This window comes from Macrobrachium rosenbergii, chromosome 39 (genome assembly GCF_040412425.1).
Source record: "Macrobrachium rosenbergii isolate ZJJX-2024 chromosome 39, ASM4041242v1, whole genome shotgun sequence".
Taxonomy (NCBI): domain Eukaryota; kingdom Metazoa; phylum Arthropoda; class Malacostraca; order Decapoda; family Palaemonidae; genus Macrobrachium; species Macrobrachium rosenbergii.
In genome coordinates, this window is record NC_089779.1 from 6,757,811 (window position 1) to 6,778,238 (window position 20,428).

The 20,428-nt window shown below is 38.2% G+C and overlaps 1 long non-coding RNA gene across 1 annotated transcript; it reads left to right on the top strand.

The window, feature by feature from the left end:
• Positions 1–10,718: 10,718 nt before the first annotated feature.
• On the top strand, positions 10,719–19,987 carry LOC136825685 (uncharacterized). The gene is made up of 3 exons (XR_010849404.1): positions 10,719–10,842; positions 11,596–11,757; positions 18,579–19,987. It is a non-coding gene; the product is annotated as an uncharacterized lncRNA (long non-coding RNA).
• Positions 19,988–20,428: the final 441 nt, after the last annotated feature.

Here is a 20,428-nt window from a genome sequence, read left to right on the forward strand (position 1 = left end):
GTTTTTGCACTGATGGAAAAGAATTTTTTGCAATGAAGTCAGAAGAAAGTTCTTCATCTGATAAGTCGGGTATTGGAAATGCTATGCATTTTGCGCACAAAAGTCAGTGTTTAAAAAGTGGCACATTTTTTATTCTCTGTTAAAGCTTAGAAGATTACGTCAGTTTTTTTTTTTCTTTACAGGACACATTACAATAAAGTAAATCATGAGGTGAGATGCTAAACCATGATAAAAAAAATGCAAACTCCGTCAAAAGTGGATTTAGATATTATGCTTTTCAGGTATTGTGAGAAGCTACAGAAATTAAATGCAGCCTTTTTTTCTCTCCAGTTAGAGGTGAAAGAATGCAAAAAAATAAATAAATAAATAAAATCGCTGCATTTTCAATTCAAAGCAAAAAGTGAATGTCTCTCTTGATATTCATTATGGTAAAATCAAGACTATATTAAAAAAGTACCTGAAGAATATCTTTTCCAGAAGATATTCTCATAGACTGTACAGAAAGTGTGCCTGAAAAAATCATGAGTATGCCTTACAAAGAGCTAAAATGATTTGTAGAGTACACATAAGAGTAAAATGAAATAAAGCTATCCAGTACAGATAGAAAAACTTGAAAATAACGATCAGTTTAAATAAATATTACGGAACTGAAGCTTTCTGTGCCTGTACAGTTGCAGATGGTGTGGAAGCATTAAGTGGCGGTTCCCAGCGTGTTTCTTGGTCACCAACAGATGTCACTGTTATTTTTAGTGACGTAACAGTTCTTGAAAGTGTCACTCTGCTCTTCAAGAGTCCTTGTTTGTCCCCTCAGCCAGTCAAGCATTATTATTTTCTTTTGTTGTGACGGGCGCAAGTGCTGAAGAAACCCACAGAAGAAACTGTGAGGTGGATATAAATCAGCTGAAACTGTGAGGTGGATATAAATCAGCTATGTTTTTTCAGTTTCAGTTATCATGGTGACTGGATGTTAATAAGAATTGTTTGTCGCTGCGTAGGTAAGCCTTTTAACTGTAGTGAGATTGTAGGAGTAATTTGCCCCATCTATAGTGAAGCATACTGTAGCTCTGCAAGGGAGAGCTGTACTGTATGGTGTTGCTTGAGGTGGTTTAATTATACGCTGCCTTTAGAAAATACACATAGGCTCTGGATGCGTGCCAGGTGCAGCCAGGCCTCCTACTCTCGTCGGTAAGATAAACTTGGTAAGACCACGGGCAGGGACTGGAATGCTAGCAGCTTGTCACTGATGATCCTGATACAGCATGCAGATCACGTATTCACAAAACTGAGAGGCGTTTCAGCAAATTATGCAACTTCATTTGTGGATCACGTCGGGGAAATAGAAACGAAGTTTTCTGGACTTTAAAGAAGCCAGCTCCTTGCGCCTACCGTTTCAGTTCTGATGGCCCATAAATGATATTCCAGCCATTTATAGAGGTAGTATTCCACCAGCTGAACTTTGGAGAATTTAATATGTGGAAAAATCAACACCTCAAACAAGATCTCCCAAACTCATACTCTTAGGTCATAAGCCAAAGCTCTTTCTCAACGTCTTTGTGCTTCTCAGACCAGTATGCACTTCCGCAGTAACCAGCCGTGGCTACGAATGGTCTGCCAGTGTGCTGAGAAGACTCCACCGGTGCATGAGAGCAACCAGAGGAGATGGAAAATGTCTCTTCCTTGGTCTTGTTAAACACAATAACACAAATATGGATTTGGGTACTGCGGTAGATCAGTTTGCCAAATTTCTCCCAAGATGACTTCAACTGGAGAGGATACTGTACACTGACATATATGAACATTATTTGCAACGGGTACTCTTCTGAAAAAAATTTTACTTCGAAGATTAACCCAAAGTGATTAGGGAGCGGTTAATCCTGGTGTTTTGTTTATATTTGTATAGCGTCATTTTTTCATTTTAGCTGGCCTTGTTACACGCCAAGTGGATACATTTTGTTTTTTTTACTGCAGTCAGTTTCATGTTTTTTTTTTTTCTGGTAAATAAGTCTCCGACGTGTATGAACAGTAAGTTGTGACTATAACAAAAGATTACGTTTGAAACTGTATAAGTGAAGTATGAAGTGTGGTAAGTGAAATTGATGTCCACTCGATTTTGGGAGGAAAGAGTTAGTACAGAAAAATTTGTTTAATAGCTCACAGACTATGAGGTCATTCTCAAGATATATCAATATTTAGCCCATCCCTAAACACCGTCTGAAGTGCTTTCTACACATTTCTGTGACGGATAAATAGCAATGCCTTCTACTGGAGCAGGTCTCTGCTCTGGCCTTATGACCATGTGCCCTCAGATAGCCAAGGAAACTTTGTCATGCTCTTAGCACTTCTACAGTAATTTCAACAATGTGCAGGGCTTGTGCTCGTAATAATATTTGCCTGGATATTGCAAAAGTCCTAAAAGCTAGAAAACTCCGAATATTTCCAAAGTAACAGGAAGAGGATAACTTTCCACTACATGTTAACTTCAACCCTTTGAATTTTTCAGTGAAGTCCAGATTGCAATTTTTATGTTAAATACAGATATTATTATTATATGAAAAACTTGCCAGTCACTCTTCCTCTTTAGTAAACTGTACCTGCTTTTGGCATCTGCGCATGGACCTCCCCGTAGGGGGGTAGCGCCACCAGTTGCACCTCACGCGGTGCACTGTAGGCATTACTAAAGGTTCTTTGCAGCATCCCTTTGGCCCCTAGCTGCAGCCCCCTTTCATTCCCTTTACTGTACCTCCGTTTCTTCCATCTTACTTTCCAACCTCTCCTAACAATTGTTTCACAGTGCAGCTGCGAAGTTTTCTTCCTGTTATACCTTTCAAACCTTCTTACTCTCAATTTCCTTTTGAGCGCTGGATGACCTCATAGGTTGCAGCGTTTGGCCTTTGGCCAGAATTTTATGTACCTTCTTTTCTGCATATGGCCTCCAGCTGAAAAAAAAAAAAATTATCAGCAATGTTTGAATGTAACAACTCATCATTTCCTTTTATCTCTGTAATCTTTATTTTTTTTATCTTACTGTATCCGCCTTGTAGCCTATATCTATATATATGGCTTTAGGCTGAAATAAAAACTAAATCAAAAGCTTAAAACGAAGAGACATGACTATGAAATAATGCAAGAAGGTATCAGAAGATATTGAATAATATAGAAATAAAAAACACGTAAAACAAAGCATGAAGTTAAACGCTTAAAGAAGTAACATTTGCTTTTAAAACAAACACGTTAAATAATAATAATAATAATAATAATAATAATAATAATAATAATAATAATAATAATAATAATAATAATAATAATAATACAGGCGATCATCTTTTTAAGACAGTAAAAAAAACTACCAAATTAATTTTGAATGCAAGGAATACCGTTAGCAACTCTTCCTGGTAATTCCGAATCATACGTATTCTGTTTAATCAACAAGTAAGGTTACATTACATCCTAACCATCTGTAGATATAACTCTCAGTAGCGTTGATTCAGAGGTAATCTCTCTTATCGTAAGAAAATCCTAGAATCTTGACTTGCTCCATATCTCCTACCTACTAGATTTTTGAATTGTATAAGTATTCAGACCATATTATCGTTATTCTTGGGTTTTCATCCTATTGGCAACTCTTAGTGATTAGGGCAGAAAAAATTATTTTATTTCATTTAATCCTGTCTTGCTAAATCTATCCGGTAAAACAAGGTAGACGAATCTCCAAAATTAACAAAGAAAACTATAATAGCCATACATCGTTAACTAGACAGCGGATTTAATGAATCAGGATCTTACTGAACATTCAGTAGTATCAAAGGTTTAAAAGCAACATCAAAGATTTTAATAAAGATGGAAAATGTTCAAGCATTTCTATCACTTTTTGTTTCGTCAATTGCATTATCTCGACGAAATAAAACTAGGCTTACATTGTTCTACTTTCATCACTATGTAAGTTTTGAAGATCCATCTGCCTCAGAGGCTTTGAAATTTATGATTTTTAGGCCAAAAATAATTTCCCTCATTATCGACTGCTCATTATGGTAATGTTTTATTCAGAAATTAAAACTTAAAAACGATAGTTTTTCTTATCCAGCCAAAGCGTTTCCAATTACCGCCTTAATTTGTAATTGTTTCGGCAGTTTTCTAAGTAAAGTTGAATAGCTTCAGACTACAAATAAATCCAAGAATTTTCCATAAACCATAGTTTATGCCATATAGATAAAGTTTATTACAGCTTACGCAAAATCGAGGGCGACATTTTCGGTGTAAACAAAGTAGTCTTCTTCTACAATTTACATTTACTTTTTGGTTTTTGTTACCCCGACTGTTGTTGATGTCCAAAGCCGTATATCACGAATTACTGTAAGGGGACAAACATGATATACAACCATTATTAATATACGCGTAGATATCCGGGTGATTGCTGCAGAAAACGATTTTATATTTCTCTTGAGAATTAGATATTAAAAAGGCTTCTTTGCCAAGTCGGTCTGGTAAAACAAAGACGAATCGCCAGACTGACACCAAGATAAAAGGAACATTTCACATAAACTGTTAACAAACAGTTAAGTAGACAAATCAGTAACTTTGAATTAATCTGAATAATTCGAAACATTCTGCTCTGTTAAGGATATATTTTAATAAAGATGCGAAATCTCCAGGGTTACAAGTCGAGTATTTCATTGCCTCCTTAATTATTTATGACGTGTTTTATTTTCCACACCGCAGATTTCCGATTTTTAATCCATAAGAAACAATTTTCTGCACTAACTACTGCTATTTAATGCAATGTCTTATTTGTATTTTGATGGTTATTCACACACAAAAAAACTTGAAACTAGTTATTTATGTAAGCCAGATAGATGAATGGTTTCAGATTACCATCTTAATTTTGTTTTAAGATTTCATAGTAGGACCGAGTTTCCTTTTGACTTAAAATAGGTCAACAGCTGGATAAAATTTATTACATCTTACGCGAACACCACTCATTGTCTAATTATAAAAAAAGATACTCTTCGAATATTTAACTTTCGTAAGGACCTTATAAAATTTTCTGTCGCTATCATCCACGTAAGATAAAATAATTGCCACATATTTCTTCGTACAGACAGTGGCGTAACTAGCGTTAGAGGCGCCCGGGGCGACACTGAAAGTGCCGGCTAATTCCCTTGCTAAAAAGTACCAAAGTGGTGAAAATTAAACGCACATTTTAAGCCTTAACATCTCAATCATTTATTTAACCAGGGTTGCCGCTGTCAAAAATCGCTTACTTTCCAACAGCAGAGTCGATATAAATCGCTGTTCAGTATTCCGATCAGACGAAATATGCTAGAAAATCTAGAATTATGCCAGACCAGACTTGCTCAAAAGATGCCAGAGTCCCGCCCCCGCCTCCCCCCGGGGTAACGCCTTCCGGGGTGAACCGCCACCCTTAGTTACATCACTGCTTTTATATTTGACAGTTGCTATGAGATATTTTGAAAGTATAATGAGGTTTTCCTGACTTTCACTAACTACCCATATTTTTGACAAGTAGAATTTTTTTGGTGAATATTTTTTTTTTATCGTCATCATCACCACCAACGTTGTGTGATGCAAAAAATATTACATGTATATATTATTTAAAACAAAGACTGCTATTTTAAGCATTGCTGATATCTTTTTTTTTTAGTTCATACACCTTCCAACAGGTGCCTGCACTCCAGGGTTAAGAAGTAAATGTTGCCAAATGAGAACAAATTCAAGCTCTTAGATTTTCAGATACTTTTCTATATATAAAACTTATGATTTACTACTTATTTGGAATGTGTAATCGTTAAGTTTTATATAAACGATAACTGGTCTAAATAATGGATGATAAATGCAGAATATTTTCTCTTTCAGTTATATTTTTGAGATTTATGGAGACAGGGATCTGGAAAGAGACCTTTTCGAGCATAGTCGCCGTTCGCTCTCTCACGACAATTTCTATTTTCTATCAAAGTTCCAGTCCACTTTCTTCGTTGTGTCACTGGCGTTTAAACATCCTGAAATTAAGGTAATAAGTTCTGAGTATGGTTTTATGACGGATTCATCAAATACGTAAAGGTATAACGTCGAGAATAAATTGAAAGTTGTACTGCAGCTGAATTTAGTTCTTGGTTTTGAAGTCTATGGTGGTGCAAATGGATTGTCTTAACCTTCGAAATTGACTTTTTCTTAAGTATTTTAGTTGCTGAATTTACCTTTTTTTTTTGTCGCTCGACCATAATTATCCTGTAATTAACCTCAGAACTGATTATATTGCTATTGCGCATGCGCGGTTATAGGGGAACTCTTGGTGAAAGGTGAAGTTTCCTACACGGGGGCGTTCTGGGGCGGAGCCCCCCAGCTAAGTAACCTCGCCTACTAGGTTAGGTTAGTATAGGGTACGTTAAGTTAGTATGGTTCCTTTTCTAATAGATTCCCTTAGGCAATCCCTCCATAAACATATTGCTCCCTAATGACCCCCGTATTCGCGGAACCGTTCCATAGAGTCCGTGCGCAAAGCTGACACTTAATACCCAACCCAACATGGTTGTGAACCCCTTGGGAACGTGGGGTTTTGGGTTGGGGGAAATCGTTGGGAGAAAGACCAGACTGCCATATTATTTTTATGGAATGGTTCCACGCATGTGGAACTGTACTAAAAGGAACTGTACTAACCTAACGTACCCTAATCTAACCTAACCTAGCAGGCTGTGTTACTTGGGTGGGGGCTCTGCCCCTCGGAATCCCTTGTGAAGGGAACCACATTTGGTAGAGCTGTAGGGTAGCTCCGCGTCGCCGACGGCACTATGACTCGACTTTTTCTGCAGTTTTTTGGTTGCTAATTATGAATTTACCTTTAATTTTTGTCGCTTGAGTGTAATTAACCTGTAATTAACCCCTGAAGTCCATCCAACAAGGGGTTTCTATACTCGATCTTCACAAGACAGAGCACGGCTACGTCTGTTTCGAACGGTTCGTATCCCGCCTGGCAAGTGCAATAACTTGTTAACGTATGGGTACCCAACCCCCCCTGGGCCAGTAGTAAACACGGCAAGGGGACATTCCATTTGGCCGACAACAAACAGATGCACCGCCAGTATCAGAACCCCTAAAAGTGTAGATAAAACCAGTTGAAGAGGTAAAAACAGGCACGGAGCTAATATACAGAATTACCAACCACTTTTTACCAAAAGCTCCCCTATAACACTGCGCATGCGCTATTACATTCCAGGATGGCCAACGTACGACTGTTGAGGTCAATTACAGTTGACCGGCAAAGAGTAACGGTAAATTCTTGATAAGCAACCAAAGTACTACAGGAAAAACAATTTCCAAAGTAATACCCCATGCAGAGTTTGGCCATTGCTTAGATCTGCTTTATATATTAGTGAATCTGCGTAGGCTATAGGGCCACTGCATGTTATTTAAAGTAAGGTTGCCTAAGCTAGGCTTAGTCATAGGATAGCCTAATGGAGAACGGATTGAACTGCGCATTACCCCAGTGCTCCCTCCATACCTGACACGAGTTTGGGACGATTAGGATGTATTATTTTTGGCCGTGAACTTGTTAGGCCATCACACCTTTAAGCCATATGAAGTTAAGTTTAGGCTGTAAGACATGTCAGAAGCTCCTTGGGACACCGTGTTTAGTACCCACCCCATGGGGATCCAAGTATTATATGCACCCTTTTCAGCCATTTACCAGTTTGGATGTTTTGGCATAGGCATACGAGCCAGGAGGCATGGGGGGCTGCATCTGCCCCCCCAAATTTTTTGGGCAGAGTAGTCTATGTAGCATGGATATTCGACTGGCAAATTGTGAGCTAAATCCAGTCCATGAGTGTTATGAAATTTTACTTTTCCCTTAAAAATACTCTCTCTCTCTCTCTCTCTCTCTCTCTCTCTCTCTCTCTCTCTCTCTCTCTCTCTCTCTCTCTCTCTCTCTCTCTCTGTGACCCCCCAACTCCCAATATTCACTCTGTCTTGAGTACAGACTGGCCAGAGGTGCCCCAGTGCTTGGCATTGTAGCTTAGATTTCACAGAGCAAATCAAATTGCCTAACCTGCCCAAGGTTGCTAACCTATTGCCTTACAAATCAAATTGCCTAACCTGCCCTAGGTTTCTAGAGTATTGCCTTACTCCCAGGCTATAGCGCTGACCAGTAGCTTGGGCTATTTGCTGAGTATGAACCTTGAAATGGCTGCAGAGTTGTAATGTAGGCTAAATGCTCCCTTTACCTGTGTTATATCCCATAGCAGGGATGGGGAACGTTTGGCGTGCATGCCTGAAATGACACACTAATTACTTTTTTCCTCAGACAAAACATGTGGCACACTATGAAAAGTATTTTAAATTTTTACATACTAGGCTACTGTAGCCTAACCATTCCCATGAGAATGGTGTTCAGTAGCAGCCCCATGAAATGAATGTCAAATCATAAACAGAAGACAATAAGTATCTTGGTAACAGTAAATTTGTGAAGGATTTTTATGTGATTTTCATAACTAATTTTGAGTAGACTTAGTACGGCATAAAAACTTCAATATTGAGTTATGACATTAAAATATTAGAAAATAATTAAATGGATAAAGCTCCTGTTGCATTTTTTTCATAGCAAGCGCTTATATCATTGATGGTGAATTATTGGTCATCATTTTTCATTCTCCAGTTTTATTTGATTTTTTCTGCTAAAATGGCTTGATTTAATAGTACATAGTTTTGTAGGTAAATTAACAGCATATTTCATGTGTAAGAAAAACTAATGGCTGATTTTCAATAAAAGATAAAAATATTGTTAACTCATTTTCTGATACTATTATATGGCATCTTTGAATTGTATGGATCTACATGGCAACTAGAATTACATGTGAAGGCTAATTAAAAACATTCCACAGCTTAAAAGACACCTAGTAACAATTTTTCCCAGAAAATTTTGGTAGTAAATTTTATAGGGAAGGTCTAGCAATTTTTTTCGTGCACACTTATGAAGGTTTCCCCATCCCTGGCCTACGGGCTAACCCATTGACTGGGAGCCCTGCTGATGCTTGAAATGATTTTGGTTTTTGGCCATAGGATTTAACTTTGCACTGATAGGCAGTAGAATAATTAAAAATCTAGGCTAATTGTCAGAGGATCAGCAACTTGGTCTGTTTAACATACATGTCACCTTTATTTGATTCCTTAGGCTCAAATAATTGTCTTCTATTCTTCCTGCTGATGAAATCATTAGTACCATAGGCCTAAACGTAGAGTAGCTAGTGATAGTGGCTTATTGTATTTGATGTTAGGCTGAGCAAATTTGCTAAACCAAAGAAATGGACTTAGCCACCATACTTCGGCCCTGTTTTGATTAGGTGTAGATCATAATTTTGGTCAGATGCTTATGGATCTTCCAGCATAACTGCCTTACTGCTTGCCTTTTGTATCTAAGGCCCAACTACATAAATTACCTAATGGCTAATGTAAAGAGGTCTTAGATATAGGCACTTCATGCCAGCCATATATAGATCGTATCCTATGAAACATAAGCACATTATCCATAATATTAGTGACTAAGGCCAACACAGTAACACTTCTGGGTCTCTTAAGTTTTCTTCTTTTTTTTTCAGAAACTGTGCACATAGTTGCATTATTGATAACTACAGTAGTGCACTTCAGCTAACTTTTGTCTAGTCTGAATTGTAGTGGATGGCTGATTCATCTGGGTTGCATAAGTCTGTCAAAGTAGCCAGAAAAGTGTTCAATATGTTATAATACTATTTTACGGGGAAGTGATGTGATTAGAGTGGTTGTCTGCCTCTGCCAGAGATTGATCTCTTTTAGACACCGCTTTGTCGAGGTAGGTTTCCGTTTCCTACCAGTAGTTCCTTTAAGGGGTTAGTGCAACCAGTGCATCCCACACGGTGCACTATAGGCATTACATAAAATTCCTTGCAGTATTCCTTCAGCCTCTAGCTGCAACCCCTTTTATTCCTTTTACTGTACCTCCATTCGCACTCTTTCTTCCATCTTATCTTCCACCCTCTCCCAACAACTGTTTCGTAGTGCAACTGCAGTGTTTTCCTCATGCTACACTGATAAAACCTTTTTACCATTAGTTTCCCTTTTAGCGCTGACTGAACACACAGGTCCCAGGGCTTGGCCTTTAACCTTAGTTTTATATTCCATTCCATTCCTAACAGCAGCTATGACTTGAGCAACAACGGGTGGTCTCTTTATTTGTCAGTCTTCCATAATTCACAATTGGTCCCTGATCCTCTTCTCCTGCCAAGAGCGACCAGATTTGCTGAACAGCAACACCAACAAGCAGCAGTTGTGCCTCACTGTTGAAATTCTCAGTTCCAGAGGTCCATTTTTCCGCACAACAGTGGACTGTGAGGATGTGCAATTGGAACCGCAAAAGTTCAAGCAAAAATGAAATGCATTACTACCCTAATACAGTTCCCCTTTATTTTTATATATTTATTTTTTTCTAATGACATGATTATTATTATTATTATTATTATTATTATTATTATTATTATTATTATTATTATTATTATTATTATTATTATTATTATTTATTTATTTATTATTTATTATTAAAAATCAACCAAATTAGCTGAAAATCACGTGTATATGATGTAGATTAGTGTAAAAAATTGATTTTTTAGACTATTAAGCAAGTTTGAAGTGAATTGCAATGAGTAATATTAATTTGAAATCTTTAAAAGGTTCGTTGAAACTTCCATGGCTGCAAAGTCCCCACTGAAGCAGAGGTGATTCTTGGCCATACTGCCACGTCCTCTACAGGTTAAGATAGCGCCGACCAGAGGCAGCACCTGCCTGAAACGGCTCTCTTTCCAGGTAAGGTACAACAAGCATTGACGCAATGCTGACAACCTTCCTAGTTCAAAGTCATTATTAATATTTTGGATTAGAATATGTCCATGATTTCCACCTCTCAATGTGGAATCAGCTATGTAACTGATATTTTTATAAAATAAATTTTTATATATACCTAACAAGCAATTACATAATCGGAGCCACCCTCCTCCCCGCAATGGACATCGGCCATCAAATGAATTGAAGCCCTCTGCTGAGTTGTACCTATCAGTCTTGAATGTGGGCGAGACCCTGTCACCTACGCAAGTGATGGTAGCGCCACTGCGAAAACTTGAATTTTGTTAGACTGCCTTGTAGAAAGCTAGTTGCTATGTAATTGCTTGGTAAGTATATATAAAACTTTTTATAAAAATGTCATTTTTATTTTTATTTTTTTTTGGTCTATCTCAGTCATCCTATTCGGTTTATCTCGGTCATCCTATTCGACTGGGTGGTGTTTATAGTGTGGGGTTCTGGGTAGCATCCTGCCTTCTTAGGAGTCCATCACTTTTCTCACTGTCTGCTGTCTGCGCTGTTTCTAATAGCACGCTCTTCTGCATGAGTCATGGAGTTACTTTGGCATCTAGTTTTTCCAGGTTCATTTCCAGGGATCTTGGGACCGTGCCTAGTGTTGCTATGATTATGGGTACAATTTCCACTGTCATTTCCCATATCCTCCTTATTTCTATTTTCAGGTCATGATACTCATCAATTTTTTCTCTTTCTCATTTACAGTACTCTGGTGTCCCATGGTACTGCAACATCAGTGAGTGATACTTTCTTCTTGATTTTGTCAGTCAGCGTCAAGTCTGGTCTATTGTCACGTATCACCCTATCTGTTCTGATACAATGGTCCCAGAGGATCTTTGCCTGATCGTTCGTCTATCAATCCCTCAGGTTGGTGTTTGTACTACTAATTACTGCAAGCTAGCTGGTGTTTCTTGCACAGACTCCAGTGGAGGGCTTTTGCAACTGAATCATGCCTCTCTTTATACTGGTTCTGTGCAAGTGCCGGACATTCTCTTGCTTTGTGGTTTATGGTCTTGTCTTTCATATTGCATTTCCTGCATATGGGTAAGATTCATATTGCACTTCCTGCATATGGGTGAGATGTTACTTCCCTCTACTGTATTGTTTTTTGGATATACAGTATCTTGTTCTTAGGGCCTGATCTTGTGCCACTGTTAACACTCCTCCTGTTTCCTTCTTGAGTTCTCCCCCTCTAGCCATTGCCATGTTTTGTTGCTGGCCAGTTTTTTAGTCTGTCTCATACTGTCTGTGCATTGGTTTGCTGTGCCATTCCTCTGTATTTTTCATTCTCCTGTCCATGTATATTTCTGGGTCTTCGTCTACTTTTATCAGTCCTTCTACCCATGGACTCCTTAGCCACTCGTCTTCACTGGTTTTCAGGTATGCCCCAGTACTCTGCTTTTGAAGTTGGTGCAGTCCTCTGTGCTTAGTAGACCTCTTCCTCCTTCCCTTCTTGTTATATATAGTCTGTGTATTTGCTCTTGGGTGTAGTGCTTTATGTATTGTCATGTGTTTCCTAGTTTTCTGGTCCATGCTGCAGAGTTCAGCCTATATACACTCCACTACTCCCGCTCTGTATCTGATTACTTGTACAGTACTGCCCATGTGTTTATGGCTTTCACCATGATTCAGGCGTTGAGCTTTGACTTGGGTATCTCCTCAAGTCTGTATTCTTTCCTGATCGTATCCAACATCTTGGTGTTTTATATCCTCTCCTATTATTCCCAGGTGTGTGTATCCTGTCTCATCTGTGTTTGATGCTATTCCTGTCAGGTAGCTCTGTCCCTTCAGTCCTTGTCACTTTGCTTTCTGGTATGTTGACCAAGGTGCATTTTTCTATTCCAAACTCCATCCTGATGTCCCCACATACAATCCTTACAGTCTGGATTAGGGTATCTATTTCCTTGATGCTCTTACACACCTTGATGTCCATGAACATGAGGTGGTTAATTCTGTTGCCTCCTTTCTTCAGTTGGTACCCAGCATCCATCTTCTGCAGTACTTTTGTCATGGGAATCATGGCTGCTACGAAGAGTAGTGGGGACAGTGAGTCGCCTTGAAAGATCCCTCTCCTGATGTTAACCTCTGCTAGTCTTATTCCAGAGCTTGTAAGTAATGTATTCCAGCTGCGCATTGTATCCTTTAGGAAGCTGATGGTGTTTTCCTCTGCTCCATATATTTTCAGGCATTCTGTTAGCCATGTGTGCAGTATCATTACGAGGGCTGTCTTGTAGTCAGTCCATCCCATGTTTGGGTTGATTTTCCTTCTTTTACTATTCTTCATTATCATTATGTCTACCAGGAGCTGGTCTTTTGTGCCCCTACACTTCCTTCTGCAGTCTTCTGTTGATGAGGGATGGTGTTTGTATCATCTAGGTAGTTGTATAGCCTTTCACTGATGGTACCTGTTAGTAACTTCCACATTATTGGTAGGCAGGTGATAGGCCTGTAGTTACTTGCTATATTTCCCTTGTTCTTGTCTTTCTGTACTAAGGATGTTCTCCCTGTGGTCATCCAATTGGGCACATGGTGGTTTGTGATACAATGCTGGAGTTGTTCTGCTAGGCGTGGGTGTAGGGCCTTGAAGTTTTTGAGCCAGTATCCATGGACTTCACTGGGACCTGGGACTTTCCAGTTGGTCATTTTCTTCAGTTGGTGCAGTTGGTGTCTGACTGTGTCTGTTGTGATCTTGGTGAATCTTTGTTTTATTCTCCCCATATCTTCTGCCTTGACTTATTGGAGCCATGTTGCATGTTTGTTGTGTGATACCGGATTGCCCCGTATGTTTTCCCAGTCTCTCTTACTTGGTTCGTTTTCAGGAATTTCCTGGAGGTTGTCTTCCCCTCTTAGTTGCTGTACAGTAAACCCCCCATATTCGCGTTCTCATGATTCGCGGACTCACGCATTCGCGGGTTTCTCAATGGAACATATCTACCCATTATTTGCGGAAAATTCACCCATTCGCGGTATTTTTCACTGAAATATTCACTAATTACTGTATTTTCAGATAATTTTCATGAATAAATGCACTTTTTGTGATAAAACTATTAAAATACTCAGGTATAAGCATTTTTACAGGGTTTTTCTTGTGTTTTAAACTTTCAAAATGGGCAGTTCTAAGTGTTTTAGAGGGGTTTTATGTATTTGCGGATTTTAGCTATTCACGGGGGGGGTGTGTGGTACCCATCCCCGCGAATACAGGGGGTTCACTGTATAGTCATTTCTGGTTTGCTCCGAAGAGTTTGTTCTGGTGGTATCCATACGTATTCCAGTTCGTGTACCATTGAATCTTATGTGCTTTGGCTTTAACCCTCTGTTTTATTATTATTATTATTATTATTATTATTATTATTATTATTATTATTATTATTATTATTATTATTTATTTATTTTTTTTTTTTTTGTCTATTACAGTCATCCTATTCGACTGGGTGTTTTTATAGTGGGTTCCGGGTTGCATCGTGCCTCCTTAGGAGTCCATCACTTTTCTATGTGCGCTGTTTCTAGTAGCACACTCTTCTGCATGAGTCCTGGAGCTACTTCGGCATCTAGTTTTTCCAGTTTCCTTTTCAGGGATCTTGGGATTGTGCCTAGTGCTCTTATGATTATGGGTACAATTTCCACTGGCATATTCCATATTATTCTTATTTTGATTTTCAGGTCTTGATACTTAGCAGTTTTCTCTTTCTTTCTCATCTACGCTGGTGTCCCATGGTATTGCCACTTTCTTCTTGCTTTTGTCAGTCAACGTCATGTCTGGTGTATTGGCAGGTATCACCCTGTCTGTTCTGATACCATAGTCCCAGAGGATCTTTGCCTGATCATTTTCTATCACTCCCTCAGGTTGGTGCTCATACCACTTTACTGCAAGCTAGCTGGTGTTTCTTGCACAGGCTCCAGTGGAGGGCTTTTGGTACTGAATCATGCCTCTTTTTGTACTGGTTCTGTGCAAGCACTGGACATTTGCCTGCTATATGGTTTATGGTCTCGTCTTTCACATAGCACTTCCTGCATATGGGTGAGATGTTATTTCCATCTATTGTTCTTTGGACATATCTGGTTCTTAGGGCCTGATCTGGTGCCGCTGTTAGCAAATCTTCTGTTTCTGTCTTGAGTTCTCTCCTCTGTAGCCATTGCCATGTTTCATCGCTGGCCAGTTCTTTTGTCTGTCTCGTACTCTCCGTGCATTGGTTTGTTGTGCCGTTCCTCTGTTCTGTTTTTCATTCTCCTGTCTGTATATTTCTGGGTCTTCGTCTACTTTTATCAGTCCTTCTTCCCATGCACTCCTTAGCCACTTGTCTTCACTGGTTTTCAGATATTGCCCCAGTGCTCTGCTCTCAATGTTGATGCAGTCCTCTATACTTAGTAGCCCTCTCCCCCCTTCCTTTCGTTGTTATGTGTAGTCTGTCTGTATTTGCTCTTGGGTGTAGTGCTTTGTGTATTGTCTTGTGTTTTCTAGTTTTCTGGGCTATGATGGGAAGTTCATCCTTCATCCACTCCACTACTCCTGCGCTGTATCTGATTACTGGTACTGCCCATGTGTTTATGGCTTTCCTCATGTTTCCGGCATTGAGTTTTGACAGTACAGTAAACCCCCCATATTTGCGTTCTCATGGCTCGTGGACTCACGCATTCGCGGGTTTCTCTGTGTAACATATCTAGCCATCATTCGCGGAAAATTCGCCCATTTGCAGTATTTTTCACTGAGAAATATTCACTAATTACTGTATTTTCATATAATTTTCATGAATAAATGCAGTTTTTGTGATAAAACTATTAAAATACTCAGGCATAAGCATTTTTACTGGGTTTTTCTTGGTTTAAGCTATCAAAATAGGCAGTTCTAAGTGTATTTAGAGGGGTTTTAAGCATTTGCGGATTTGACCTATTCGCGGGGGTGTGTGGGACGCATCCCCTGTGAATACGGGGGGTTCACTGTATTGCCTTAATTCTCTGCATATATTCTTTCCTGATCATGTCCTTCATCTCTTGGTGTTTTATATCCTCTCCTGCCATTATTCCCAGGTATTTGTATCCTGTCTCATCTATGTGTTTGATGCTATCCCTATCTGGTAGCTTTATCCCTACAGTCCTTGTTTCTTTGCCTTTTTGTATGTTGACCAAGGCGCATTTTTCTGTTCCAAACTCCATCTTAATGTCCCCGCATACAGTCCTTGCAGTCTGGATTAGGGTATTTATTTCCTTGATGCTCTTACCATACAGCTTGATGTCGTCCATGAACATAAGATGCTTTGTTCTGTTGCCTCCTTTCTTCAGTTGGTACCCTGCATTCATCTTCTGCAGTACTTTTATTATGGGAATCATGGCTACTACGAAGAGTAGTGGGGACAGTGAGTCGCCTTGAAAGATCCCTCTCCTGATGTTAACCTCTGCTAGTCTTATCCCAGAGCTTGTAAGTACTGTATTCCAGTTGTGCATTGTATTTTTAACGAAGCTGATGGTGTTTTCCTCTGCCCCATATATTTTCAGGCGTTCTATTAGCCACATGTGCGGTATCATTACGAGGGCTTTCTTGTAGTTAATCCCTGCCAAGCTTAGGTTGGTTCTCCTTCTCTTACTATTTTTCATTACCATTTTGTCTATTAGGTGCTGGTCTTTTGTGCCCCTACACTTCTGCAGCCTTTCTGTTGGTGGGGGGTGGTGTTTGTGTCCTCTAGGTAATTGTGTAGCCTTTCACCGATGATACCGGTTAGTAACTTCTGCATTATTGGTAGGCAGGTGATAGGCCTGTAGTTACTTGCTATATTTCCCTTGTCCTTGTCTTTCTGTACTAATGATGTTCTCCTTGTCGTCATCCATTTGGGTGCATGGTGGTTTGTGATACAATGCTGGAGTTGTTCTGCTATTCCTGGGTGTAGGGCCTTGAAGTTTTTGAGCCAGTATCCATGGAGTTCATCAGGACCTTGGGCTTTCCAGTTGGGCATTTCTTAAGTTGGTGTCTGACTGTGTCTGTTGTGGACTGGGTGAGTCTTTGTTTTATTCTCCCCATTTCTTCTGCCTTGATTTCCTGGAGCCATGTTGCATGTTTGTTGTGTGATACCGGATTGCTCCATATGTTTTCCCAGAGTCTCTTACTTGGTTCGGCTTCAGGAATTTCCTGGTGGTTTTCTGCCCCTCTTAGTTGGCTGTATATTCTTTTCTGGTTGGTTCCAAAGGGTTTGTTCCGTTGGTATCCTTTATTCCTGTTCATGTACCGTTGGATCTCCTGTGCTTTGGCTCTAAGCCTCTGTTTTATATTTTCTATTGTGTTGTTTAGTCCCTTCTCCTGTACTTTGTATTTCTCATTCAGTTCCTCTCTTGTTTTCTTGCTTCTTACCCTCTTTTCTGCCATCTCTTTCAGTTTACTCAAGTCAGATCTCATCGCCATGATTTGTTTTTCCAGGCGCCTTTTCCAAGGCAGTTGCTGTTTTGCTTTCTGTTGGGTTGGTTGTGATGGCGGTGTTGGTGTTTGTATCTCCATGAGTTCTACTACGAGTTTTGCTCCTGCATATGCCACACTATTTGTTTCTGTGATACTGGTGGTGTGGATTAGTCTCTATTTCATTAACTTCACTTGTTTTTTCCCTAAGTTTTTTTTGTTGTAGGCTCTCATGGAGGAGATCTTTCTTTCTGTATCTGGCTCCATCCATTGTCTGATCTTTTCCAACCATTCAGACCTCCCTGTCACATCTGACCCACCTTAGTCTTTGGCATATTTGATTGATCCACAATTTTATTTTTGAAGGAGACGCTGCCCAATTCTGTGGTCTGGTTAATTTTCAAAATGTCATTAATTAGACTGATTAATGGTAGAAATGGGGTTTTGTCTAGTTAATTGGACTTTTCATCAGATGTTTTAGTTCCACACTTTTTATATAAAATTTACCACCACAACCTGTTGTAATAATGTAATTATGTTGAAGATGATTTCAGGCTGTAGCAAATGACATGTTTTGACAAAAATCCCATGAAGAAATAATGTGAATCATCAACATTTTCAGTGTGTCCAATTACAAAGTTATTAAGAAGCTGTAATGTATGTATTATATAAGATAGATTTTTTATGCTTTATAACTAAAGTTTTAAACTTCAGAATTAAATATTAAAAGATTTTTTTTCTTCAACTACATTTATACTTGTAATTTTTTGTTTGTACAGATGGTTGCAGTGTATGTAACTTTATACAGAGGTGAATCTGATCTACTTAGCATTTAACAAATCAATCATTACTAATTCCTAGCTTTTGATGATTAATTTTTGCATGATGTCACCAGAGGAGCTTTCATTTTTAAATTACACCCCCCTCTGAAAATGACTAGTACTGTAATTCAGTTTTTCTTTAGCACTCATATTATGCACAGTTACATAAATGATATGCAAGTAGCCTACATTTGCTGTATCAGTGCTGCTCAGTCAGGTACCTGGACTTGCTACTTTTTAATTTTTTTTGTATTTATATGTATTTAAATGGCTGTTACATTTCTCTTAAATATGCTAGATTTATTCCTTAATTTCTTGCAAAATTACTCTTTAATTGTTTCACTTCACAATTATGCAGTGGTCTAGCTTCTTCAGAGCTGTTTTTCAGTACCTAACCAGTAAATACAGATTCTTTTACCCATTGCAATTTTCACTATCTCCATTTGACATAAAATTGTCTCATGAAATGCCATATATATTTTTTGCAGTATTTTTGTTCATCACTAGACAATTTTTGCGAGCCTTCCTGGAGATTTGATGAATACCTCCCATGACCCAGCACCCATTTGCAGAGAATGCAGGTCAGCCCTAACAAACAAACAGACTGTAAGTGCAAATGCCAAGGTTTGGAAACAGGTCTGTTTAGTTGAGAAGTTTCATAATATTTTGCTTATCCTATTATTCAATTCTTAAAGAACTTCAATTTGTTGATTGTGAGTTCAGTTTTGTTATTAAAGACAATCCCTGTTGGCCAGGCCTTATAAGTTAATTTTGGCCTATGGTTAAACAAATAGTAATTAAATTGGTGTGAATTTCATTACAAAAACAATACTTTCAGGACAGCCCTGTGAGCATTAAGTGTGTTCAAATGATCTGGTTAAACTAATAATTTTTTTACCATTTGTTTACTGTTTCATTGGATAAGTATAGTGCAAGAGCAGAGTGATCTAGAATCTGTAGTATCATCTAGGTGACCTTGTTGGCTTGTTACACAAAAAGCCTGGGGATATTTCTTACTGATAAAGGTGATCATTAAATGTTGATTGCATGATTTATCCAGAGTGCATTCCAGAGGCATTCCCAAGAAAATGCTGTGTATATTTGTAGAGTAATGTTCTCTCAGACACCAACAAAGTACAGGTATCAGTGATCTTTATATTTCTGCCGACTGGTTCATTGCATTGCTGTACCATTCATTCTTTGCCATACCACCCCTCATTCACTTAGTTGAAGTTTAATAGTACAATTCATACTTCTCATATATTTTAACACTTCAAAAATACATACAAAAATACCTTTTTAACTGGATATGTACTTTACTCAGCAGATGGAATTAAAAATGATTTATGGTAATGATATTTAAAGCCCACAAATATCTGTCATGATTAAATTCTTTTTCTGACTTTATAGGTAAAGAACTTATGGCATACATATTCGTCATATAAATATGCACTACAGCTGTACAAATTTATTAAATTTCCATTTATTAGGTTCATTGGGTGGGAAGATTGTTATTACAGTCTGCTAGTTGATAACTGTTGCTGTGTTATTGTTGTAAATAAAAGCAGTTTGTCATCCTCATTCTTTATAGTAAATCAAGATTTGTTTCATTTTTTAGCAATTTTAGAAATTTTTAGGTTTTGGCAGTTTGATGTCATTGTCAACAGGAAGTTGGTTTTGAGAATCAAATTTCCAGTTGGTCTTTATGGATTTGGTTATTCAGTTGAGAGGATGATTTAGTTGAATCATGTTTTGTGGTAGTCTTTACCAACTTTAGTTAGTTGAGAGGATAATTTAGGTGGATTGTATCTCCTGTCAGTCTTTATTGACTTAGTTATCCAATTAGTTGGTTATCTAGTTAAGAGAAATGACGTATTGCATTACCCAACGTTTTTTTTACTTTTTAATTTTTTTTTTTAGTATTGGGTGGAAAGGTGAAATTTATTGAATTTGCATCCTCTGTGATTAAATGTTTTAAAGTTTACATTAGTGAAATTTAGTAAAGTTTTATTTTTTAAAATTTTGTATAATTGAACTCTGATGTTTGGAGAACATATGGGCTTTTGAATTTTTGTCAACTCAACTTTAAAGCTGGGTTGATGTTTGATGTTTAGTTTGCATTAGGTGAGTGATGGGCATGCCTTGTTTTTTATATAAACATTTGGTTTCTAGAAGAAAAATTAGTTTAGTTTTATGAATTGCCAGGTAATCTTTTGGTTAAAATGTTAGTTAATGAGAGGAAACTGTCTATTGTTGAAGAAAGAGGGTTTGTAGATGAGATGGTGATGGTTGTTTTAAGAAAAAAAAAAAAGTCCTAATTTTCAAGTGTCTTATAGAA